Genomic DNA, 26,612 nt, shown 5'->3' on the forward strand with positions numbered 1-26,612 from the left:
TGTTACCAATGCATTTAATCTAGATGTTTATTGCCCATCTCTGCCTATTAGAAGATAAGTTTTCTGAGGCCAGAAATTGTTATTTCTCTCTGTTCTATACCCAGTACCTGGCACAGAGCAGGGACTCATTCAATATATGTTGAATGACTGCATGACATCATTAGTCATGCTTTGCTTTGTTTTGTTTCTTAAGAGACAAGGTCTCACTTTGTAGCCCAGGCAGGAGTCATGCTATGGAGCACAGACCTTATCCTTAGAGCAAAGAGGGGCGATCCCAGGATCTTAAGGAGGTATGTGGCCAAGCTGGTTTAGAAAGATCTTGCTGCATGACTTGCAGGAGATGAGAGGTTAGGAGGTCCCACAGGAGTGTGCTGAAGGAGGTGTGGACCAGTGCTGTGATGGGGGAGATGCCTGGAAGGGAATGGAAGGAGGAATAAAAAAAAGATGATACCCTGGGGGGTCTTAGCACCCAAAGGGCCCCGTGGGTTTGGGGAATGTGGGTCAGGGGATCCAGAGTTAAAGCCCAAGTTCTCGACATTGGTGAGCAGCCAGGAAGGGAGGTGGCAGAGTGGCCGCCAGGGCACAGAGGGGTTCAGATGTAGTCAGACTGCAACGGAGCAGCCTGTGGCCATCCAGACCCCACAACAGAGCCCGGAGATAACCAACAGGATGAGGACTGAACCAGAAACGGGGAGGCAGGAGATGAATGATGTATTAGGCCTCACAGGATGCACACATATCTTCCTCCCTGTGCGAACGCTTCCCTGATTTTCATCAAAAACAAGCAGGGGAGAGGAAGATGCGTGGATTTGTAATGAGCCCTGACACATCACCTGGTTACAGATCTCACAGCCCGGCTGATCCTCCCAGACCCAGCTACAACGACCCGGGCCCCGCCATGGCCTATAACAGAGCACATGCCCTTGGTGGGAAAGCCAGCCCCTCCGGCTGTCCCTCCCCAGGGGCAGGGGCAGGGGCAGGAGCAGGGCCAGTGTGGGGGTGGGGCTCAGCCCCAGCCAGAGGGTTCTGGTTGCCATGGAAATGGGTGGTCCTGAGCATAGCCCCCTCAGCCAGGCTCCAGCATCCAGAGCAAGGGCGCAGTTAGCCTCGGCCCCTGGGTTCCGTGACCACTGTTCCCACTGTGCAGGTGGAAGCAACCAGCCCCTTCAGAACCCCCAAGACAGAGGATTCAGGTACCTTCTGGAGCAGCCTTCGTCCACCATCAAGGTCCTGCCCGCAGAGACGAGCAGAGCCCAGGCTCAGCTGGGCGCCTTTAGGTCTAGAGACCTCAGCTCCTGGGGCTGAAAATGGAGGCCTCTGAGGTGAGCCCAGAAGGAACCAGGACTGAACTTATGATGACCTAGAGGCTTCTGTGGCTCCATCTGTTCCTTTTCTGGGGGAGAGCTGAGGCTCTGAGGGGTGGGTAGTGCCCCCACAGTCCCCTGGGTCAGCTTCTCCTTGGTCTCCAAGGCTCCCAACCCTGGCCAAGCCTTTAGGGCCTTCTGCCATGTCCTGCCTCCCTCCCACGCAGGCCGACTCCAGCTTGGCCACGTCCATCTAGACCAGGGTCTTCTGGCTTCCTGAGTGACAGCCCAGGCTCAGCTGCTGTGAGACATAAACCACCCCCAGCCCCGCCCTGCTCCTCCACTCCCTCCCTGCGGCTGGGTCTGGGAACACCAAGCCTGTGAGCCTCCTTGTGGGGAAGTGGGGAAGGGCAGTATTTTGGGCAGAGTTTAGGTTTTTCACAGAGGACATTTTTGGTGCCCAGAGGGAAGATACAGGGAGAGTCACAGCACAAAGTCCTTCGAGTCAGCATGGGGTGTGGACGCCATCCCAAGACCTGTGAGAGCCACGGAAGGGGGTCAGACCCAGAAGCAATGTGACCATCCTATATTTGGGACGATCACTCTATCTAGTGGCTGGGGTGGCTGATCCAATGGTTCCCAGCATTTGTGCAGCCTAAAGCAACAGAACTCATGGAGACCCACAGGCCAGCAAACTAAACACGGAATTATCAACCAAGCTAACAAAATGCCAAATAAACAAATTCTATCCTCCTACCTCAACGAATTCTCCAGCTCCTCATTGGAATGTGGGAGCAGAGAAAGCTGGCCTTGACTCCTGATCCCTGATCCAGCCTAGGCCCAGCCCCCGCCTCACCTCCCCTCCTGCAGCCCAGCTCCACACCACAGTCTCACACGGTGTGCGACACCCCACCCTGCAAGTCTACGCTCTGTCCGTCCCTCCTCACACACAGCTGCACGTCGAAGTCTTCATGTGGGCACACTGGCACAGAGAAGAGGCCACGTGGGTCCTGGGGCTGGAGTATCAGGAGCTGGGGCAGGCCCTTCTAAACCCGGGACCCCCTCACTCAGGCCTTGGGGTGTGCAGGGTAGATGGATTTTAGGACAGGTGGGGCAGAGGGACCAGTAGGAGGGCATGAGGATGTCTGGGTCAGAAACCACCAGGGTCTGAGACAGGGCAGGGGAGGAGGGATTCCAGAGGGGTAAGACAGGACTGGACGGTGCCCGAGGTGTGAGGAGAGGGCGAGTCGGGGATGCCCGCTTGTTTCTGATTAGGGTGAGCAGGGGCTGCAGGGCACGAGGCTGAGGAGCAGTTTGATGGGAAGGTGAAGGTTCGGCTTTGAATGTTTTCAGTGGAAGGAGGCCGTGGGCTGCCAGGCAGACAGCAGCTTCAGGAGCCCCAGACGGAAAGGTCCAGGAGGCAGCGTGGCCTGTCCGGCTCCGCACTGCATGGGCAGCACTTAGGACATGTGGGTACTTCAGAGTCCCTGATAAAGACCATGGCTCAGGAAAAGCTTCCACAGGAGACGGTGGTGATCTGGACATGGACAGTGGGTAGACCCATGGATGTGGATGAACTCACACAGAAGGACAAGAGAGGAGGGCCCTGGGGAGAACCAGGGGTGCCCATGCCAGCTTCACCACGGCTGGGTCTGCAAAGCTGACTTGCCTCCTAGCTGCAGGTGCGGGACAAGGAGAGGTGGAAGGGAGAGAGCTGGGCCGGCCGCCATGCCCTTCCATGCCCTGACCCTGCCCACTTGTTACACTTGTTATGTGGCCCAGTTAGTGTCCTCCTCTGTCCAATCAGATCCACACCTCTCCTTCTTTGGGGAGCATGAAGGGGTCTTAGAAGGACACAGAGGTGGGTCTGGCATGAGGCAAAGGGAGGACATTTCCTCCCCGACAATAATGGTCAGACTGTGCTGACTGCTGGAAGAGTCATTTCAACAGTCTGCTGGGAATACAGAGGCAAAGGACATTCATTTCCACTGGCAGGTGAAGCAAACCTCATGGAAGGTCTGCCTTTGACTGTAGCCTTGAAACTGGTGTAAGAGTTCCATAGACAAAGAAGGGGATCAGTAGGGAGGGTGGGAGGCACAGAAGACAACAAGCTGAGGGTGTGTGCAGGGCACAAGTCAGAAATGCTGAAAGGTCCTGGTGTGCTTGGAACAAAGGGTGCAGCAGATAAGGCTGGAATCAGAAAAAGAGAACCCAAGAGAAGAAGCAAGGGCCTGTGGGGGACAGAGACGTAAGGTTTGAAGTGGAAAGAGGGACAGAGATAAATGTCACTCATGGCTGGGACAAGCTTCACTGATGGAGGGATGGGTTTAGAATGTGAATCATGAAATCACACAGCATTAGAATTCCGAAGAGCCTTAGATGAGAATAACAAAATCATCATTTCTTAAAGCCTTAGAATCTTAGGGAATCTTATAATCTTAGGATAATTGAATCATTGGATCTCAGAGTCTTCAGTTTTTAAAACGACAGCAATTTTGCATGTTAGATTGCTCAAGGGTGTCACACCCAGCCCCTCCTCCTCCTGGGTATGATAATATGTACCCTGTGCTCAGCGCTTTGCACACATTATGTCCTTTTGTCTCCATGACAACTCTAGGAAGTAGCAATTATTATTTTGCCTGATTTTCCAGATGAAGACACCACGACTCAGTGAGGGTAAGTGGGTTGCAGAAGGTCAGACACCTTGTAGGCAGAGTGGCCAGGACTTGGCCCAGAACTCTGGGCCTCCGAAGCCCATGCTCTCAGCCTCTCTGCTGTTTGCCTTCTGCAAGCCCTCTCTGCTGAGTGCTCACCCATCCTCTGCGCACACCTCCAGTGACGGGGAGCTCATTACCCTCCCCAGGGGCACCTATCCATCCCAACTTGGAGCACAGTTCTTCTTCTCAGGACATCCACCTGTCGGCCCCAAATCTGCTCTAGGAAACTTCACCCAGGACTCCTGTAGGGAGAGGGAGCAGCTACCTGAAGTGAGGCAGCCACTACACAGAAGAGGAGTGTTGGATGAGGAAAGCCCCAGATGTAGCCCATCCCTGAAATATAAGGGAGTTTATCCCAAGGGAGGGAAGCAACTGGAGACATTGGGAGCAGGCCCACTGGAAGACAAATAAGAACAAAGCCCAGAACATCAGGCGATGGGGGTGAGGGATGCATTTATAATTCAGAAATACGATGCTCCAGCAGTCAGAGTTACGGGGCCTAATAAGATTGGAATAGTAAGTGCTGTACCTTTAATTTCTTGGCTTTTCTCCCTGGAAACTTATTCTGCAAAATGTGCCTTGTGCCATCCATCCTCCCAGATGGCTTTTTAAGTGAAGCTGTTTGTTAAGTGAGAGAAGAAAAGGGAGGGGAGGGGGAGGAGCAGATGGAGCCACTGCAGCCCCCTGCAATCCTGGGGAGGAGAGGAAGTGGGAACAGCAAGTGGGAGGGTGGGCAGGGGGAGTCCCTGTGGTCCTGCAGAGCACGGTCTTCCAGGATGGGACTCTCAGGTACAGCTGAGTCCACGTAACCAGGGTCCCAGTGACAGTTGCTGACAGTGACTGGGCCCTAGTGTGAGCACTGGGTGAGCAATTTGGAGTCACTGGTCCCATACATCCTCCCACATCCCCAGGCAGCAGGTACCGTGACAGTCCTCAGTCCCCAGAGGAGAAGCTCAGAGAGTTGTAGGCATTTTCCCAAGGTCACACAGCTGGTGAGAGGCTGACTGGGGACTGGAGCCCAAGGCTGCCAGACTCCAGAGTCCTAGCTCTTAACCAGGATGTCACTCAGTGTCTCAGACTGTCAGCTGGAATGGCCTTAAAGATCAGCCCCACCGAGGCCCCCAAGTCATCAATTTCTCCATCTGTACCGTGAGCTGGTTAGTGTAGCTCAGTTGTTCCCATGCCTGATTATGCATCAGAATCTCTGGGGACTTTTCAGCAATAAAAATAATACAGTTAGAGTCTTTTGTCATAGTCTGCATCACATCTTGAGATTCCCCTGACCTCCTAAATGATTTTAGGAGTCTGACAGCCCTGGGCTCCAATCCCCAGTCAGCCTCTCACCAGCTGTGTGACCCTGGGCAAGTGCCTGCACCTCTCTGAGCTTCTCCTCTGGGGACTGAGGACGGTCACTGTACCTGCTGCCTGGGGATGTAGGAGGATGTATGGGACCAGTGATTCCAAAGTGCTCACCTGGTGCTCACACTGGGGCCCAGTCACTGTTAGTAACTGTCACTGGGACGCTGGTTATGTGAACTCAGCTGTGCCTGGGCCCTACCTCTGGCTGATGGAGTCAGAATCTCTGGGAATGGAGCCCAGGTATCCACATTTTTTTAAAATGTGCCACCCCAAACAATACGATCTGTTGGAGAGAATATGGAGCAACAGGAACTCTCATTCGTTGCTGGTGTGAATACAAAGTGGCACAGCCACTTGGAAGACAGTTGGAAGTTTCTTACGAAGCTAAACATAGCCTTACCATACGATCCAGCAATCACACTCCCAGGTATTTACACAATTGATTTGAAAACTTATGAACACATAAGAACCTGCATGTGAATGCTTATAGAAGCTTTATTCATAATTGCTGAGAGCTGAAAGCAAGCAAGGTATCCTTCAATAGGTGAAAGGAGAAATAAACTGTGGTACATCCATACAATGAAGTATTATTCAGTAATAAAAAGAGATGAGCAGTCAAGTCATGCAAAAAGGTGGGTGAATCTAAATGCCTATTCCTTTGGGAAAGAAGCCCATTTGAAAAGGTTATATTTCTATGACATTCTGGGGGAAAAGGGAAAAATTACAAAGCTAATCAACAGATCAGTCATTGCCAGGGGTTTGAGAAGTGGGAAAGGTTGAAGTGAAGTACAGTAATTTTGTAGAGTAGTGGAACTATTATGTATAATACTATAATGGTGGATAAATGGTACTATGTATTTGTCAAAATCCATAGAATTTTACAGCAGAGTGAACCTTGACATGAACCATAACACACTCAATGCAAATTTTTAAAAAATCATTCAGAAGGTCAGAAGAATCCCAGGATGTGATGCAGACGCAATAGAATCTAATTGTATCACAAATGCACGAAACAACATCACTGAGGAAGGAGAGATAAAAGGTGCTGACCTGTGTAACTCTGAAAATGAGTGGAGCCTATATCACTAAGAACTGCACATAAGCACTGTGCTTTAGTTAATAAGTCGTTTCCCAGGGGGAAACAATTCTGAAATCACTATACATGTAGACTAAGAGTGAACAATTAAGTGCAAGGATGGCAGATGGTGGGAGCCAAGATTCTCATAGCAAAGTGGGAGGTTACAGGCAAACAAGAGGTGGCAGCTAGAATGATCCATGTGGTAATGGATTAGAGTTGGAGACATCAGTATGAACTCGTGTAACTGAATATGCATCAGATGTTTACATATATATGCATATTTACATTTATTTATAAATACTGTATATGTATGAAAATAAATACTGTATATGTATGCATGCGTTAGTGTACAGAAGTATATTTCCTTGCTCTGTTAGCTGAGAGGGCTTAGAAGCAATGACACCCCCATAGCAATGAGCACAGTTAATGCCCAAATCTTGGTTTCTAATATCTTTCTCCAATAAGAAAAATGGCTGATGCTAGGACTGGGCAGGAAATAAACAAGATGGGCCTGGCACACCTTTTAGTGCCAGAAAATAAGGATGTATTCAAAAAGAAAAAAACAATTCACAATGATGGGGGTATATCAAAGGAATACAGGAACCAGTTGAAAGTGTTCTCAAGAGCCAAAGCTGGAAGAATTCGAGCAAAAAAAGAAAACTGGTATTGAATTATAACCAAAGTATCAAATAAATATACATGAATTCATACTAAAATGATTAGATAGATAAATAGATAATAGATGATAGATAGATAGATAGATGATAGATAGATAGATAGATAGATAGATAGATAGATAGATAGATAGATAGATAGATAGAGGTGGAGGGCAGACAGATTCCCTTGCAGAAGAATTCCAAATAAAGCATGTAGAATCTGTGATGCCACCTCTCTCATACCCGATATTGGTAACTTGTGTTTTCTTTTCTATTCCCTGATCAGTGTGGCTACAGGTTTATCAATTTTATTGATCTTCCCAAAGAGCCAGCTTGGTTTCATTGATTTCCTCTTTTGCTCTTCTCCACTAATTTCTACTCTGTTACTTTTTTCTTTTCTGCTACCTACATCAGATTTAATTTGCTCTTCTGTTTCTAGGTTCTTAAGTGGAAGCTGAGGTCATTGATTTCAGACCTTTCTTCTTTTCTAATGCAAGCATTTAATACCACAAATTTCCCCTAAGAACTGCTTTGCAGCATCCTACAAATTTTGATATGCTGTGTTTTCTTTTTCAGTTAAAAATATATATATATATACTTTCTACTTCCTCTTTTGATTTCTTATTTTAGCACATGGGTTATTTAGAAGTATACTATTTGGTTTCAAAATATTTGGAGATCTTTCAGAGATCTTTCTGTTACTAATTTCTAATTTAATTCTGTTGTGGTCAGAGAGCATACTTTGTATGACTTGACTCCTTACATTTATTGAGATTTGTTTTATAACCCAGAGCATGGTCTATCTTGGCCTATTGAGATATGTACCTGAAAAGAATGTATACTTTGCTATTGCAGGGTGGAGCGTCGTGTAAATGTCAATTAGGTCAAGTTGGTTGATAGTGTGGATCAAGCCCTCTCTATCCTTTATGACTTTCTATCTACTTGTTTACCAATTACTGAGAGAGGGGTGTTGAAATGTCTGACTACAACTGTGGATTTGTCTGTTTCTCCTTGCAGTCCTATCAGTTTTTGTGTCGTATATTTTGAAGTGTTGTTATTAGGTGCATAAACGTTTAGGATTGTTATCTTCTCTTGATGAATTGACATGATGGCCTTCTTTATCTCTGGTAATATTGTTTGCTCTGAAACCTACTTCATCTGATATGACAATAGCCACTCCAGCTGTCTTTGCCAGACATTGTGAATTTTACCTTGTTGAGTGCTGGGGGTTTTTTTTCTCTATATTCCCGAGCTTTGTTCTTGTCATAGTACATTTTGCGCTGCTGTAACAGAATACCTGAGACTGGGCAATTTATAACAAACAGTGATTTATTTCTTACAGTTCTGGAGGCTGGAAATTCCAAAGCCAACGAGCCACATCTTCAGGGGGCCTCCTTACTGCATCATCCCATGGCAGAAAGCGAGAAGGTGAGAAAGGATGAGAGGGAGAGCAAGAGATCGAACTCGCAGCCCCAAGCCCTTTATAACTGGCATTAATCCATTCATGAAGCAGAAAGCCTCATGCCCAACTGAACTCTTAAAAGCCCCACCTCTCAGCACGGCCACACTGGGAATGATGTTTCCTACATGTGAGCTTTGGGGGACACATTTAAACCCCACAGTTCTGTAATGCAGTTAAGTTGCCTGAAAACAGTGGGATCCTTTTGGGTCTTGCTTTTAAGGTTTTTTTAAGGTGAGACCAGGGCACCTCTCAGTCTAGAATTCCTTTTTCCCCAGGTGGAGGCAAGACCCTCCTGCGTACTCTCCAGCATTCTCGCTCTCTATGCGGCTCTCTCCGCTCTGGCACTGGGTGTGCAAGATCCAGCCACCCTGATCTTCTGCAATCTCAGCTCCATCTCCTTAGCTCCAGGACCTCCCTGGGTTCCACTGGGTCCTTCTTCCCCACCTCACGACCTGGAAGTGCTCTCAGGGCTGTAAGCCAGGGAAGTTGCAAGCCTCCTTTCACTTGCTTCTCATCTCTCCTTCATTGCCTCATGCCCAGTGTCTTGGAAACCACTGTTTTCACCGATTTTGTCTGTTTTTCATCACCTCGGGAGGAAGCGTGAATCCAATCCCCATCACTCCATCCTGACTGGAAGAGGAAATCTCTGCAGCTGGGGTTGAAAACCACGGAGCTACACCAACGACTTCACTGTTCAAATGGGGAAACTGAGGCTTGCACAAGATCACACAGCAGACCTTCATCACCCCATCTGTGGGATTCTCATCAGAGCCCCACGGTGATTTCTTGAGTTGACAATCACCAGAGAGCATGGAGGAAACAGAAATTGCCCTCAGCACACTTCTGTGCCAACCCAGAGTGAGGGCTAGGATGGAGCCTGTCTCCCTCGGTAGCTCACAGTCCTGTGCATCTTCCTCCCCTCTTCCTCTGGCCTCAGCAAAGCCCAGCCCGAGGGGGTCACCTGGCACCTCGACTGCAGATGGTGTCTCCAGCTTCCCAGCCGTGTCTGGGGACTGTGCCCAGGAAATAATTGTCAATTGTAAAGGAGAAGGGAGAATTAAGAGCTGGAGTGAGGAATGGTGCTGCAGACAGGGATGCTGCAGGAAAACACCAAGCCAGCTTCACCCAGAGGAAGCTCAATTCCAGCCCATCATTAGGTTCTCCCAGCTTTCACATTTAAAAATCTAGATCTAAACCAGATACAGAAAACTGATTTCTTTCCTCACTTTCCTTCTCCTCCCCTTGCCTTTTCCGTCCAGGTGCCTGGTGGATGTGTCTGGGTCTTTAGCAGCCCCCAGATGAGGGGAAAGCAAGAACTTCTCAAACTACCGCTAGAAAATGACGACATGGGAGAGGCATCCATCCCACCCACTGGGGCAAGGTGTGGCCATAAGCGGGCAAGGTGTGGCCATAAGCTGTCAAGGGGGAGGGAGATGGGAGAACACTAAAGTCTGGCTCTTGCTGGCTGGGCCAAGGGCCCTCAGAGCTCCCCATCCATCCCTCAAGCCCGCTCCTCCCTGGGGTTTCCTATCCCAGAAACATCCTGCCATCCCCACCAGGGTCCCAGACTGGGAAGCCAAGAGATACCTCCTCTCCTTTATCTCTCCCCCACAGTAAAAGTTAGTCCTGCCCTGTTCCTTCACCAAATGTATCAAGTGCCCACTGAATGCCCACCCTTCTCCAGGGACACAGCGATGATGGAAGCAGACCCATCCCTGTCCCCGTGGAGCTCAGCTCCAACAGGAGAGACAGGACAGGGAAGCTCCAGGTGATGAGGCGCAACTGTGCCGAGGGTGCCACCTGGTGTCGTGGGAGCTGTAAAGCCGGAGGGGGGAGGGGAGACCCCAGCAGGAGGGCTGGGAGGGCAAAGGCCCCAGGTGGGCACAGCTGGGGATGGGTGGGGTCTTTGCATTGGAAGGCCCCAGCTTCCCAGCTCTGAGCAACAGAGTCTCTGGCATTACAGCTGCCCCCTGCCCTAGCTTCACAGTAGGTCCAGGGCCTCTCCAGTGGACTCACACCTGACTGGACTCTGTGACCCCATTTCTACCTCTAAAATAGTTAATTCGTTGGTCCAGGATGGCCCCACTCACCAGTGGGGATGGCCCCGCCCACAATGGGGACTGGCCCCGCCCATACAAGGCTGTTCTCTGATGGCCTCCTTCCCTTGGCCCACCCTCTCCTATGGCCCAACATCCTCCTGAGAGCCCAGCCTGCCCCCTACTTTGGCCATTGAAGGGCTCTTGAGGACCCCCAGAGACCAGCTCTTTGGTGACATTGTGTGCAAGAGCAGCCCGGCTGGTCCTCCAGTGAGAGGCTGCAGGCATCTCTCCAGACCTCTTTGAGAACAAAAATCTCAACTTCTACGTCTCAACCAGGAACCAAGGTGGAAGGGTTTCCTACCCCTTCCCCAGCAGAAAACGGCTTTTGCTCCAGCCCCTCCCCACAGAGACAACAGATCTTTGTCTGAGCCTCCAGGGTAGAAGGTTTTTCCTGCCCCACAGAAGTGGTTTGAGGCTTTTGCTTCCGACGAGAGAAGGGTCTGGGAAGTGGGAGGGTTTTCATGTCCCTGTGCCCTTGAGAGGTGGCTGACTCAGATCCCTGTCCTGTCCCGTCTTTGTCCTGAGCTTTACCGGAAGCAGCTGATGAAGGAACGTGAACTCCTTTTAAGTGTGGGGCTCCTGGGATGGCTCAGCTGTAAAGCCTTTGCACACTCAGCCTTTAAGAATTCATTGCAGTGTTAGCTGTCTGTTATGGCAGCCCACTCTCCCTCCAGGGTTCTGCCAGAGGTGCAGGAGTGGGTGGTTCTGTCTTTCTCAGAAGATCTTGTCATCCTTTAGGTTTCAGTTCAGTTGGCTGCCTTGCGACTCCAGCTCTCTGAAGGGCTCAAGAAAAGTTATGACTCTGTAGATTATCTGGCCTTTTTTCTCATTTTGTCTCATGTGTCTTTTCATATCCTAAGTAGAAACAGAAATTCATGCGAGAACCAAAAATGTAAACAGAATGTTAGGAAGCTTAAGCAAAGGTTGGAGGCAGCATAATGATGTGGCAGCTTCTTCCTGTAGAAAGGTCACTTTTTCATTTCAGAATTCAATAAATATTTGTTGAGCACATATTATATGCCAGTCACTGTTCCAGACATTGGATGCACTGGAGGCAGAGAGACCAAGTGGGATGCTGTTGGAGTAGATTGATAAACAAAGGCCCAGAGAGGGAGATAGAATATACCCAGGTCACACAGTGAGAGAGCACAGAGTTGGGATGGGAACCCAGCTTCTTTGACTCCACGCCCAGGGCTGCCCTGCCTTTCATCATGAAGTTTGCTGGAAGCCTCTGAAGATAATCTAATTATCACCCTGCTGGGAAACAAGAGCCATGGGCCAGAGCTCTGTGCCTCCAAAAGACGATGAAATTCAATTTGGGGCCTGAGAAATTCATGAAGACTAAATAAAAAGGGAACAATTGAGCTGGTAAATGTGTGGTGAGACAGGCATTCTCATGCAGTGCTGGAAACCTTTTTGGAAGGCAACTAAGTAGGAACGCTCTTGAGCCTCAGCAATGTCAGTGCTCTGATGCACTGATTCCACCTCCAGGAATTCGTCCTTAGGAAGTGGTCAGGGACTTGGGCAAGGATTATGCCTAGAGATACTTATTGCAGCCTGATAATAACAGTGAAAAGCTGGAAACTGTAATGCCCTGTCTATCCAACCAGAAAGAATGAAAAAGTCAATTATGAAGCATCTCAATGAGGGACCATTATGAAGCTATTAACATCCCATTTTTGAGGAACTTTTTAATGATGTGAGAAAACGCTCACAACAGAATGGTAAGCAAAAAAAAAAAAAGAGAGAGACAGGTGAATATACAGTAAGATCTCAATGACATAAAATATATCGTATATAAACATCTACAATACATGCCTATAGAAAAGCTAGATAATCCTACTGACAACAGCAATAAGGAGACAGAAAAGCTGTTGGTTGAGCCTTGGCTTTGTGTCAACTATTGTGCAAAGGGCTTGCCAAGCATTCGTTAGTTCATTTAATGCTAAATGGACATACATGGAAGAAAAGGAGGCACAGAGAAGTTCATTGACAAGTCCAATGTCACAAAGCTGAGTCCAAGCTAAGATTTGAACTCAGGTCTGGAAGACTCCTCTCTCTACTGTGAACCTTTAAGGCTGAGGAGAGGGGCAGGCAGGGTCTTGGACTGACCCACTGCCCCCAGCCCCTGGAGAATTCATTCACTATCTCTTGGGAGCCTACTGAGACTCTCTCAATTGTCCTGACTAACTGAGGTCCAGATCCCCCTGACCCCCATCTCCCACCCCCAAGCTGGTCCATGACTTTCCTCTCCATTGGGCTACATCTCCCTCCACCCCAACACACACATAATCCTCTGCATTAATCACGTATTTCCCCGGTGGACCATGCTGACAGCTGGGAGGTGCATGGAGATGGACAGCCCCGTGACTGTCTCACAACCTGGGAGGTGCGTGGAGATGGATGGCCCCGTGACTGTCTCACAACCTGGGAGGTGCGTGGAGATGGACGGCCCCGTGACTGTCTCAGAACCTGGAAGATGCGTGGAGATGGACAACTCTGTGACTGTCTCACAGCCTGGGAGGTGCATGGAGATGGACAACCCTGTGACTGTCTCACGGCCTGGGAGGTGCATGGAGCTGGACGGCCCTGTGTGTCTGATGGCCCAAGCCCTGCTCATTAGTGCAGCTTACACATCCATCACCTTCAGCGAAAGACAAACACCAGCGCAGGAAGATCTGGGAACTATCACTCAAGGGGTCCTTAAATAGAGGGGGTAAAGAGAAACTAGCTTCTTCCCTGATTTTTTTATAAATTTTTCTTTAATGCATCAGTCTCTAGTGTCCCTGCCCAGCCTGGGCTGCCTGAGCCACTCCTCACCTAGCCTGGGGCAATCAGGAAATACACCGCCTGTCTGCTCACTCGCACGTGGAGAGCAATCTCATGAAGCCTCCCTGGATTTTATCCTCCCCTCCCTGAATGTGCAGATATCTTATCCACCTCTTGTTTTGATGGATCTAGATGTTCTGATCTGAAATGTGGTGCAGCAGCTGAGCAGGGGAGTGAAGCTTCCTGGAAGGAGGAGGAGAGAAGGGAATAATTCCACCACACTTACCATTCTCACCCCAGCTCATCCTGCCCTGCCCAGCCAGCCCTCTGCACCGCCTGCACCTCCCTTCTGTGGGGTCCCGAAATGGCTGCTATACTGTGGGCATGGCGGTGTGTTGGTCACCAGCATCAAGCTGCCCAGACCTCTTTCCCAGAAGGATCTCAGATCCAGCCAGGCCCCCGTTATTATAGATCTCAGCCTACACCATAGGCATAGGTGCAAGCAGAGAGGACTTTAATTAATTTTGTGTGTGTGTGTGTGTGTGTGTGTGTGTGTGTGTGTGTGTTCTCCTTTACAAAGCATTTTCCTATCCATTTTCCACATCTCTGCAAGGCCAGGAGATTTATTAGCCCCATTTTATAGATGAGGAAACTGAGGCACAGAGAGGTAAGATGTTTACCACTCGAAGTTACCCAGCTAGTTAAGTCATGGCCATTAGACTCCAACTCGCGTTTGACTGATACAGTCACTGGCTTCCCTGGGTCACAAGGGATTCTTGAGATGCAGACACTGAGATGGAGTTGGGGACATGAGTGGAGATGCTTATTAGGGATGGACAGAAAGGGGAAAGGAAGGAAGGAGGGCCCAGAGGGGAGGAAGTCAGCCTGGTCCACAGCCAGAAGGTGAGTATTGAGTCAGCTGTCAGAATTGCCCAGCGTAGGGCAAAACTGGCTGGGCATTTCCACCCTGTCTTGCTCAGCCCCTGAGTGTGTGCTCCCAGGAAGGGAGCCCCTGCAGCAGAGCTAACAGAAGGAGGCCCTCTGTGGACTGCACTCTCGCAGCTGGGAGCAAGCCTTTCCTTGATGCTGCCTCTGGGTGTGCGTCTCCTCGTCTACTACTCACACAGGCTAAAAGTTCAAGTGCAAGAGAGTGAGTAGGTCCCTACTCTTTCGAGCACAAGAGCGGGATAGGAAGGATAAACTGTCAGGGCATCCGAGTGGGCCCCTCCTCATCTGTCACAGCACTCCCCTGGTGCTGCTTACATTCATTTCTCCATGCAGGGAACTCTTAGGGATCACCAGGTTCTGCACACATTCCTCCCTGCCCCCACTGCACTGCAGCAGCCCCCCACCTCCTGCTGATCAGACTCCATTACCCTCACCAAGACTATGACCTCGTCTTCTTGCTTCTAGTCCCTGGGTACAAGGAGCCCAAATACCCAGGCAGCCACCATGGCAAACAAGCTAGAGACTCTTACTGTGTTCCCTGGAACATGCAGGTCCCCCTTGGGGACCAGGATGTCCAACCTTGCAGAGCCCAGAGTCGCAGGGATGGGAGTCACTAAGTCTGGCAGTGGTTCACTAGGAGAATAGTAAGTGGGGCCACTTTGGCTCCTACCTGTTTTTCTTAAGTCCATGTACTCTTCTTATTGGGGATGCAACCCTTATATAAGGCTTTGATTAGATGCATATACTGCATCCTGAAGGATGGAACCTTGTGCTCACAGGGTATTTCCTCCAAGCTGGCGCTCTGGCTGGGCCCTCAGCAGGCCCCTCCCACACTCTGTAAGGTGGGCAGCGGCTGGGTGGTGTGGTATGTGATACAAACATGGGCCCTTAGTTGTGAGTCTGTGCCTGCACCTACTCTACAGTAAAGTGGGTCCCCTGGTCTGACACACTATTATGTGGGATCCTGTGCCAGTGGATCGAACAATCCATCAACCCCAGGGTAGGAGTGCCGGCTGAGACCCTGCAGGCAGGAAAGACAAACCCCTCCCAGGAATGGAAGGTTGTTCCTCTGAGATTAGACTGCTGTGCCTTCCACGTGGAAGAGCACAGTGTAATGGAGTTGACTTGTCAGTTGGTCTCCATGAGGCCTGGTGCCATTGCAGGGACTTAGCCATGGTTCTGCTGCTGGCATGTTGGTTTCCAGAAGCAGCAGCAGGAGATCAGCCTGGAAAAGCAGGAGCCATGCTGCTGTGCCCGTGCACAGCCTCCATCCCCATCATGCCAACACTGGGGTGGCTGAGGGCAGAGAAGGATGCTAACCAGTTGGATCACCTACTTGGTTGTTTAGTGTCGTCCCCGCCTGCCTTGGGGAATGCTCTCAGGTGACCATGAACCTGTGACACAAAGATTTGAGCACTTACTGTACTAAGTGCTGAGCTGTGAGCTTTACATCTGTTCGTTCATTTATTATAACATAGGAGCTCTCACCATCCCCATTTTATAGATGGGGAAACCGAGGCACAGAAAGGATCAAGTATCTTGTCCAAGGCTACTCGGCTAGGGACTGGAAGAGCCGGGGTTCACATGCAGGCATCTGGCTCCACAGAGCTTCTCTGAACACCCAGAATGGGTCCTGGTCCTGTTCTCTCCTCCAGGAAGTGCCTCTGACCCACTCCTCCTCAGAAGACAAAAATGGACAAAGGGTAGGAAGAGGGCTCATCACTGATTCTGCATGCCCTCCACCTTAAAGAGCCACCATGAAGACCCAGGCACCCAGAGGTAAGACTGGCACTAATCCAGCCTTCTGGGGCAGATCCATTGCAGCTGGGAGTGCGTGCAGTGTAGCCTTGTGGAATATGTTCACTGAGCATCTACTATGTGCCAGCCCCTGTGCCTGGGATTTCTTGGTGGACAAAAGCAGACCCTCCCCTACCTGTGAGGGTTCACAGTGGGACTGCAGATCAAGTTTTAAGTGACACTCATGGTAGGTCTTATCAAACAAAGCAGATGGAGCTATCAGGGCCTATAATGGGGGCTCTGATCTGGCTGGGGAGTCAGAAAAGACTTCCCGGAGGAGGAGACACTGGAGCAGACCAGAAACCTGGAAATGCACTCCTCGGAATATTGTGAATGGGACTGGAATGCCAGTTGGGTGTCTGGGCTGAATGATGGTTAAGATCTCCAAATCCTAAAAGCCTATGATTCTGACTTATTATTTCCTGGTTCTAAGATTTTATTGACTGAAGACCTTAAGACTTGGAGATGTAAGATTCTGGTAGCCGAGAACCATGGGGTTCTCAGGTGCTGAGATTCTCACGCACAAGCCTTTGCTGCTGGAGAAGCACCACACAGAAGCTGCCAAGGGCCAGGAGCTGGCTTTCCCCCTTCCTGGGCCCCCAGCCAGGCCCATAACAGGATGTCTATGCAGCTCTTTGTGGCTTAGAGAATGTAAATTTATTCTGCATTTCCAGCGCCAGGCACTCACCTTATCTGCATGTAACAGTCACCAGAATAAATATTAGAAGACAGGTCTGTGGAGATCTTCTGTGTGTACATGAGTTAAATCCTCCAGCCAGTTAATCCAGGCAGGGATTTCAACAGAAATGCTATTCTTATATTAATTACAAGGAGGAGCTGGTAACTGGGGCTCTGTTCCATTTGAGGAGGGGCTGCTGTCTCCTGCTGGAGGGATGGAGAAGGGGCCTTTGTGTGCCAAGGCTGAGGGACTGAGTGGGTGGGGAGAGGGAGAGCATCTGTCAGCAGTGTGGGTGCAGGTGGGGCTGTTTTCCACCCAGCATCCGGGGCCCTCAGCGTGAACTCTCGCCTGGGCTCACTCAGCGCTGGGGCTATAGAAACTTCCCCAGTGGGGTCAGAGGGAGCAGGGCAGCCTTGCCACGGGTCACACACTGCACTGGGCACTGGCTGGGCTCCAAAGTCACATAGATAGACCAGATCTTGGCTCCCCCACTCAGCAGCTCAGCCATATGACCTTGAAGAAGCCACGTCACCTCCCTGGGGCTCAGCTTCTTCAACATGATCCACAGTCCTATCCACCCACCTGCCTGGTGGTTCCAAGGATGGGAGGAAAACACCAGGCATCAGGCACCTCATGAGCATTGATCCCAGCAACAGCCCTCATGACACTTGTGGGCAGCCAGGCACTGCTGGAAACGCTGCACAGGGGTTAGTCCTCGCCCCAGCCCAGTGAGGGGGGGCTGTCATTATCCCCACCCACAGATGAGGAAACTGAGGTACGAGGAAGTTAAGTGACTAACCCAATATCACAGAGGCAAAAAATGAGGAGGCAGGATTTACAATCAGTTGACTCCAAGATAAGTGAACTTCTATATTACATTTAAATTTTTCCAACAACCCTTGGCGGGGGTGATCAGATGTTGACACTTTCAGTACTGGCTCCCTCCATCTGGCCCTCATTCTGGTTTTTTTTTTTTTTTTTTTTTTTTTTGAGATGGAGTCTCACTCTGTCACCCAGGCTGGAGTACAGTGGCACAATCTCGGCTCACTGCAACCTCCAACTGCTGGGTTCAAGCGATTCTCCTGCCTCAGCCTCCTGAGTAGCTCAGATTACAGGCATGCACCACCACGCCCGGCTAATTTTTTTTTATTTTATTTTTAGTAGAGACAGGGTTTCACCATGTTGGCCAGGCTGATTTCAAACTCTTGACCTCAAGCGATCCACCTGCCTCAGCCTCCCAGCCTGCTGGGATCACAGGCGTGAGCCACCTCACCCAGCCCCTCATTCTCTTTTCTCTGATGCTCTGGTTATTTCCAGGCAACAGTGACATTCAGTCCCTGCCTCCAGGCCTTTGTTCATGCTGTGCCTTCTCCCTGGAACACCCTTGCCCCTGCCTGTCCATCCAGGAAACTCCTACTCACACTTCAAGATCCAGGCCAGGCATCGTGTTCATGGGCAGCCCCCACCCCACCTGTCCCTGCACCTGGCACATCCTCCATCATAGCACTTAGCAGGGGGGTCCGGCAGGGGAGAGGGGACAGGATTCTGTCCTCAGGACCTGCCTGCCCTCTCTGTTCACCCACCCCTTCCTTCCACCAACATTCACTGAGTTTGGCTTCTGTCCGAAGACTCACATTCAGGGAGGAATGACCAGCCCCATGAAATTGGCATTACTGTCCCCTTTTTAGAAAATCTCCCACTCAGGTTTTGTAATTCCTGAGACCACAGGCCCCGCTAGAAGGGAGCAGTCTGGGAACTCTGATCCCAGCAACCCAGGAACTCTGACCCCACTCCAGGCTGCCAAGGTCACCTTGGGGAGTTAATGGGGGAGCTCAGAGGCTGTAAGAGTGCCCCCTCCCCTCATCCACATCAGCTCCTCCTTCCTGCAGCTGTGCGTGCAGGAAACGCTCCTCCTCTGTGTCGCACACCATAACACCATTGCCATTCAATCAGAGTCGCGTTAATTAAATATGAATTGATTGTAAGAGCAGTGCTTGAGATGTAGAAGTGATACACTTAGGCACCAGGTAATTACCTCAAAACAACAGGCAATAAGCATGGAGCTGGGTTAATACAACAACCTGGCAGACATCATTTAGATTCTTTTTACCCCTTGACTTTGAGGCTCAGTAGTAGCTGCCAAGTTCTTATCGATCAGCAATTCGTTAAAAAATTTATGACAAGTTAAAACTAATTGGCCACAGTGAGGGGTGAGTTTGACCCAGGCCAAGGCTCTGTGGCCTGGCTGAGGCGAGACTGGAATGGAGAAAGCAGTGTGGGCCGGGCACAGTGGCTCACGCCTGTAATCCCAGCACTTTGGGAGGCCGAGGCGGGCAGACCACCCGAGGTCGGGAATTCGAGACCAGCCTGACCAACATGACGAAACCCCATCTGTAGTAAAAGTACAAAAAAATTAGCCAGGTGTGGGTGGTGACACATGCCTTAATCCCAGCTACTCACGACACTGAGACAGGAGAATTGCTTGAACCCAGGAGACGGAGGTTGCAGTAAGCCGAGATCACGCCATTGCACTCCCACCTGGACAACAAGAGCAAAACTCCACCCACACACACACACAAAAATCCGTGTGAAGGAAGCACCAGCCACGTCAGCCACGTGGACACCTCTGGATCTGCTCTTGGGGACAGACCATCCTGTTTAGTGGGCCTGAGATGCTCTCCTCCCCATTCAGCCCCTCCCAGGACCACCTCCCATCCAGGGAGCACTCAGGTAGCCCCAACAACTCAGAGCAAGCACACAGCCTGTGTGTGAAGTGGGACAGGACAACTGAGACAGCAAACCACCCCTGCGGCAGGCCAGGGGGCCTATGCTCCTTGCAGGGTCTCAGCCTGGGACGCACAACTGCTGGGATTTTCTTAGCCTTTAAACTGTCAGGAAGAATGCAAAATCGAGATGTGCAGGAATAAGGGAGCCAGGCTTCTCTGGGCTGCACTGGTTTGAACTTGCAGAGGTGCCCAAGGGCCCCTGGCCAGCAGCTCAGGCTGTTGGGCTCTCCCACCCCTCCACCCACGCACCCTGCAGGGTCTGAAACAGGGTGAAGGGGACAGGCCTCCCAAGTCCAGAGACAGGAGATGGAGGGCAGGCCCGTCCAAAAGCAGCTCTCCCTGCTCCAGTCCTGAAGTGGAACATCGACCTGGTTCTTTAGGTTCGAGACCTCTTGGCTTTTCTGGGGTAAATGAAAAATCAGCTACTGAAATTGTCAGCTGCATAGCAAGTAGAAAAGACAAGACCAAAAAGAAGAGAAGGAGGGAAAGAGGGTGGCAAAATATTATGCACAGTGACAGTGAATTACTGCACACTCTCGCCTGGGAAGGTGGGAGTCTCAGAAGAGGAGCGAGGACATCCCTTTCAGTGGCTGTGAGATTAGAAGTGATAGGAACAAATTGACCCGACCAGCTCCTGGCTGGAAAAGATGCCTGAGTGTGACGGGTATTATTCTCGCCAGAGGCCAAGAATGCAGCCTTGCTCTGGGGGGTCCCCAGCCAGGGGGAGAGCTGGTTGGTCACAGGGTCTAAGAGGGAGGGGATGTCTCATGAGCACTTCCAAGCACCTCTTCATTCCGTCCCCCTTATGCCTAGAAGTTTCCCTTCCCCCAGCCCTACACTCATCCTACAGATGGGGAAACTGAGGCTCTGAGGGTGGTGCAGCCCAGAGGCTGAAACATGGAATCTGGGGTCCAGTGGACCTGGGTTGGCACCACTTACGCCTATGGGACCTGGATGGATGACTCAACCTGTCAGTACCTATTTGCTCATCTGCAAAATGAGGCTGTTCTTGGGACTTACCTTGTAAGGCTGTTGTGTTGGATGAAACGCTGTACTGTCAATGTTTATGGATGACTTGGCACTGTGCCTGCCACATAGGAAAGTCAGTTACAATAATGATCATACAATATAATTATAATAGATAATATAATGATAAAATAATATAATAATGATAATGATAGCAATAATAATTATGACTAAAGTGATTCGGCCTCGCTTTGGATCCCTGGCCTGTTTGTGGGGGTAAACCTGACACCCGAGGTGACTGCCCCAGCCACTTTTATTCATGTGTCTCCTGCCCTGCCATGGCTTTCAGGAATCTCAGATCTTGGTGCCATGTCCTCAAGGCCATTCCATTTCCTTTCCTCAGAAGAATGATCAGTTTTGCCCAATATTTATGTGTACCCAAGTTTGTGAGTCTCCTCCGTTGATGGAAAATCATTTTCTGCATCTCCCACACAAATTTCTTGCCAAGGGTATCTCACGCTTGAGTATCAGGAACTGAACCATTTCACTTAGAGACATGCAGGCTTAAGGAAATGTTTAAAAATGTCTTTTAAAAATGTTGCTTAAAGGTATGGCTTTTTGTTTCTTTTATTTAAAAAACTGTGAATAAATCATTGATTTGTCTCACTAGGGAGTTGACATTTTGCACATTTAAAAAGGTTAGTTTAGAAAATCTGACAATGTGACCAGGCGTGGTGGTTCATGCCCGTAATCCCAGCACTTTGGGAGGCCAAGGTGGGCAGATCACGAGGTCAGGAGTTCGAGACCAGCCTGGCCAACATGACAAAACCCCATCTCTACTAAAAATTCAAAAATTAGCCAGGCGTGGTGGCAGGTGCCTGCAATCCCAGCTACTCAGGAGGCTGAGGCAGGAGAATCGCTTGAACCCAGGAGGTGGAGGTTGCAGTGAGCCGAGATTGTGCCATTGCACTCCAGCCTGGGTGACAAGAGCAAGACTCCATCTCAAAAAAAAAAAAAAAAAAAAAGAAAGAAAGAAAGAAAATCTGACAATGCTGATTTCTAACATTTCTTTATTTAGTGCTTACTATGCCCACTGCTGCTTTTACGTGGGGCACCCCGTGGAGAGTGGAGCGGAAAAGGCTCCTGCTCCCAAAAGATGACATCTTCGTATGGGGGGGACTGGTCATAGGGATAGAAATAGAGATAGAGCTTCCTATGCAAGGGAGGATCATGGAATAAGAGGGACTGGAAGCACTGAAAGGGGACCTAGGTGGCTGCAGAGGGTGACCAATAGGGATGTGGCAGGGCTATGCCTCCTGTGGCCTGGAAGGTCCCAGTCAGGGACCCAGTCTAGTGGGCAGCCACTGAGGGGAAACACCCAAAGACCAGATGACCCTGGTCTCAGAGGTGGGGACAATTCTTGTGGGGAACAAGAGGATGGTCCAGACCTTCTCGGCAGTGATATTAACTTGCCATCAAACCCAGACCCCAAAGCCAAGAACAATGGCTCCATCCTCTCCCACTCAGACAGGGGCCACCCATGAGACTCACTCTCCTTAGGGTGCTTCAGGCCACCAGAACCTACTCCCAGGATTGACAATGTCATCCATGCGTGAGAAACACTCTTAATGAAACAGGGAAAGGCAAATTGACAAGGCAAATGGATGAGCCCAGGATGTGGGGGCCCGTGGTATTTCTGCTGGTGTTGGTATGTTCTCCAGGGATTCCAATGCGTGTCTGAATTAGAAGGGTGGCGCTCCAACATCGCGGTGCCTCTGCAGGATGATTTATTACCCAGATGGCAGAGGAATGGAGCAGACACGTGTGCAGGCTCACACCTCCTAACGCCGGGTGCAGATGCTCGGGAAAGCCCAGCCAATTCGGCAAAAGTTCACTGCTGGGTCACAGCCAGTTTTCAATGCATTTCCCAAACTGGGATCAAGGAACCCTCGTTCGGAAGGTGTTAACCATTGGCAACATTATACAGACCGATGATATTGGCTGCCATGACCTCAGGTTGAAGTCTATCCATGGGCCCCAGTCAGCACCGGGGAAACCCTCATTCGCAGGCCCCTCCAGAATCTGAGAAGTCCCCGAGGGAGGCCTTTGCTCCATGGGCTTAATCTCTTTTCTTTTTTTTTCTTTTTCTTTTTTTTTTTTTTTTTTTTTTGAGACGGAGTTTTGCTCTTGTTGCCAAGGCTGGAGTGCAGTGGCACAATCTCGGCTCACTGCAACCTCCGCCTCCCGGGTTCAAGCGATACTCCTGCCTCAGCCTCTCCAGTAGCTGGGACTACAGGTTCCCACCACCACGCCTGGCTGATTTTTTGTATTTTGAGTAGAGATGGGGTTTCACCATGTTGGCTAGGCTGGTCTCAAACTCCTGACCTCAGGTGATCCACTCGCCTCGGCCTCCCAACAAATTGCTGGGATTACAGGCATGAGCCACCATGCCTGGCCATGAGCTTAATTTCATCACGTTCCTCCCCAGTCCTCACTCTGTAAGGCAGGGCAGACAGAGCATCGGGTATGAGTCAGGAGATGGAGTCCAGGTCCCTGTTGTTACCAACTCACTGTGTGACCTTAGGCAGGTCATGTCCCCACTCAGGGCCCTCATTTTCTTAACTGTACCATCAAGGGATTGAACCAAATGATCTGCCTAGTTCCTCCCTGCTCTGATGGTCCAAGACTCTACCATTCTATACAGGATAGTTTGGCCCAGATATGTGGAAACAAAGGATCCAGGGTCTATCAATGAGGATCTCTATGTGGGAGGTGAGATGGGATAAAACAACGCCACCCAGACTATGAACCATAATCAGAAATGAAAAAGACACAACCTCATGCTGGTCACCACTGACCTGACAGAGGATATTTTAGTTCCCAGAGTGACTCAACCCAGATGATATGCCCAGATGATAAAAATGTAGCCCTTCCTCTAATCCATGGAGTTTTGGATTAACTGACCCGATGAAAAGGAATGAAGTCCCATTGATGGGACAGCCTCGGGAAGGTGAAGGGGGAGACAGCCTGGACAGTAGTGCTAGGAATGGGGGGAGGATATAAATAACAGTAGAGATACTAGCAGCTAACACGTATCATGAACCTACTGTGTGCCAGCCTCCTTCTCAGTGCTCTCGTTAAAGCAGTGGCTGAGGACCCAACACACAGGGGTGTCTATGACGCTTAGATTGATTAATCCAGCAGCCATCCGTGAGGTGTATTTTTGATACTGCTGAAAAGGCGCCTCCTCTCATATCTGCCATGTGCAGCCTGGCTCCCAGCACACTTCTAAGAACGAGATGAGAAGACAAACGAATGAGGATCCCCAGGTCCCCAGTCACAGCAGCGCTTACAAATCCCTGCCCAGGGTGAGCGCCAAGGTCAGGCATTGTCTTTACATCCTGAGCACAGCCGTAACGGATTACATCCTGCCCGCATGTTTCTGTCCTTCTCAGGCACCACTGGGGCCCCAGCAGTGACAACTGTTCTGCTCCATCAAAGCTCAGCTGTTTTCATGGGGACTTTAAATAACTCCCTCTGCTGCCAAGAAATCTGTGCACTGTGAATAGACATTCGAGGGAGGTTCAGGGCCTGGCTGTTGTTGGACAATGACCACGAAGCTCCCACTCTGTCCTTCGCCCTCTGGGAAGCCAGTTTCCAATGACTCAGCGGATCCACCATGGAGTGTGATGTGGTTTGGATTTAGCTCCCATCCAAATCTCATGTGGAATTGGAGGAGGGGCCTGGTGGGAGCTGACTGCATCATGGGGCAGATATCCCCCTTGCTGTTCTTGTGATAGTGAATGAGTTCTCACAAGATCTGATGGTTTAAAAGTATGGCACTTCCCCCTTCACTCTCTCTCTTCTGCTCCACCATGGTAAGACGTGCCTGCTTCCCCTTCACCTTCCGCCATGATTTTTAAGTTCCCTGAAGCCTCCCCAGCCATGTTTCTGTACAGCCTGTGGAACTGTAAGTCAATTAAACCTCTTTTCTTCATAAATACCCAGTCCCACAGAGTCCCAGGCCATGTGCAGGACCCTGGGCTCAGAGACAAAAAGATCACTCACATTCCTATGCTTGAGAGGTCATAGTCAGATGGCAGAGGCAGACCTGCCAGCAACACACACCACCCACCCGCAAAACACCAGACGAGAAGTCACAGCAATGGCTGCCATTCCATGAGCACCTGCTGTCAACAGCTGTACTCAGTCAGTGCCTACTGTGTGCCAGCCCGAGGCCAGGAGAGTCACAGGTGTTGTCACTACCTTCACAACAACCCTTCCTGCTACAAGGTCAGTTTAATCATTCCCATTTTATAGATGAGGATACAGAGGCTCAGAGAAGTTGGGTCTCACAGCCAGGGAGCAGCTGAGCCATCGCTTGCTCTGTGGGCCCAGCAGCATCAGGACAGCTCTGCCCACGCTCACCCCTCAGATGGAGGCCGGGTCAGCTGGGGTGGACTGAAGGCAGGTATGGTCACCTGAGCCAGGTAGTCAGAGTGTAGAGGTGGTGCCAGATTGCAGGTGCATCATCTCCTTCTGATTGTGGAATTTCCTTAGTGTGCCCACATAAGTCCAGTTGAGTTTGGCCATCCCAGCCCAGCTGCCAAGCAAGAGGCAGGGATCAAACCCACTTTGTGAATTACCCTCCTTCTCCATCCACCCCATCTCTCCCCATTCTTTATCCAGGTAGTGAGGCAGGCACTGAATGTATATCTGGCTCCAAGGGTGAGCATGTAACTGAGGGCTGACTGATCAGCAATATCCTCTGTCTGGCTGTAGTGATTGGCTCAGAACTGGGCACATGACCCAAGATGGTCCAATCAGAATTAGAACTGACATGTTTCTCTGAAAAATTTAGATGTATCTAAGTCAGTACACACCAGAGCTGCTAGTGGTTATCGTGAAATGAGCCTGCCTGAGAATAAAATCTACATAAAACTCTGAAAAATGGAGGTGTGTGCATGTGCAAGCACATGTGTGCACATGTGTGTACATGTGTGTTCATGTATGTATGTGCACATGCAGCCTGCTCACACTGAATATGAGCCCTGGGAAGGGAGAGAGCACCTTCTCTTTTGCTCCACTCTCTGCTTGGTACTGGAACATTGCCTGACACAAAGCCATTGCAATTTCTTAAGCCCCAGGTCAAGATAGGCCCGAAGCCAGCAGCCCCCAAGACTTCTCTGAGCCAATACACTCTTTTCCTATCTAAGCCAGTTTGAGTTAAGGTCTATCTACTCAATGAGTCCTACTCCTGCATGATAGCTCCCCAGCCCCACACACCTGGAGAAGCACATGCCTGGTGCACGGGAGGTGCTAAGTGAACAAAGAAGTGAATGACTCGGCCATTCTCCTTCCTCAGCACCTCAGCTCTCTCCACTTTCCTGAGAGATAGCTCCACCTCCTGAGCTGCCTGGCATCTCTCCAGGGGAGCAGAGATCCCAGGATTCCCCACATCCTGCTAGGGAGATGGATGTCTAGACATGTGTCACCAGGTGGGCCCCAGGATGCCCAGAAGGGCCAGGCACTCTGCAGGGAACCGTGAGAGCAGGTCTCTCAGGAGGGGAGCTGGACACAGAGTGGCTGGAATGTCATCCCTCACATTCCCACTGGCCACTGGGCTTTAACAAAACCATACCTTAATTTCTACCACCACAGAATGTATGTATGCATTCATAAACTCAAATATAACATTTTACATGGAGGAAATGGAGACCCAGAGAAGTCAAGTATCTTACCCAAGGTCACACAGCTCAAGATGGCAGAGATGCCTCAAACCCAAGCCTCTGTCACTAAGGTCCATGCTCCTGCCCACCCCACACTGCCCTGCAGAGCTTTGGGGAGGAGTTAGGAATGGAAGAGGGCAGCATGGGCTGGAGGCATCAGGGAGGGCTTGCTGGAGGAGGGGGAGCCTAAGCTGAGCCCTGAAGGACACTGGAGGAGAAGTGCAAGCAGTTTGCTGTTGCCAGATCTTTAGGCCTCTGGGTCT

The sequence above is a fragment of the Pan paniscus genome, chromosome 1 (genome assembly GCF_029289425.2).
Source record: "Pan paniscus chromosome 1, NHGRI_mPanPan1-v2.0_pri, whole genome shotgun sequence".
Classification (NCBI taxonomy): domain Eukaryota; kingdom Metazoa; phylum Chordata; class Mammalia; order Primates; family Hominidae; genus Pan; species Pan paniscus.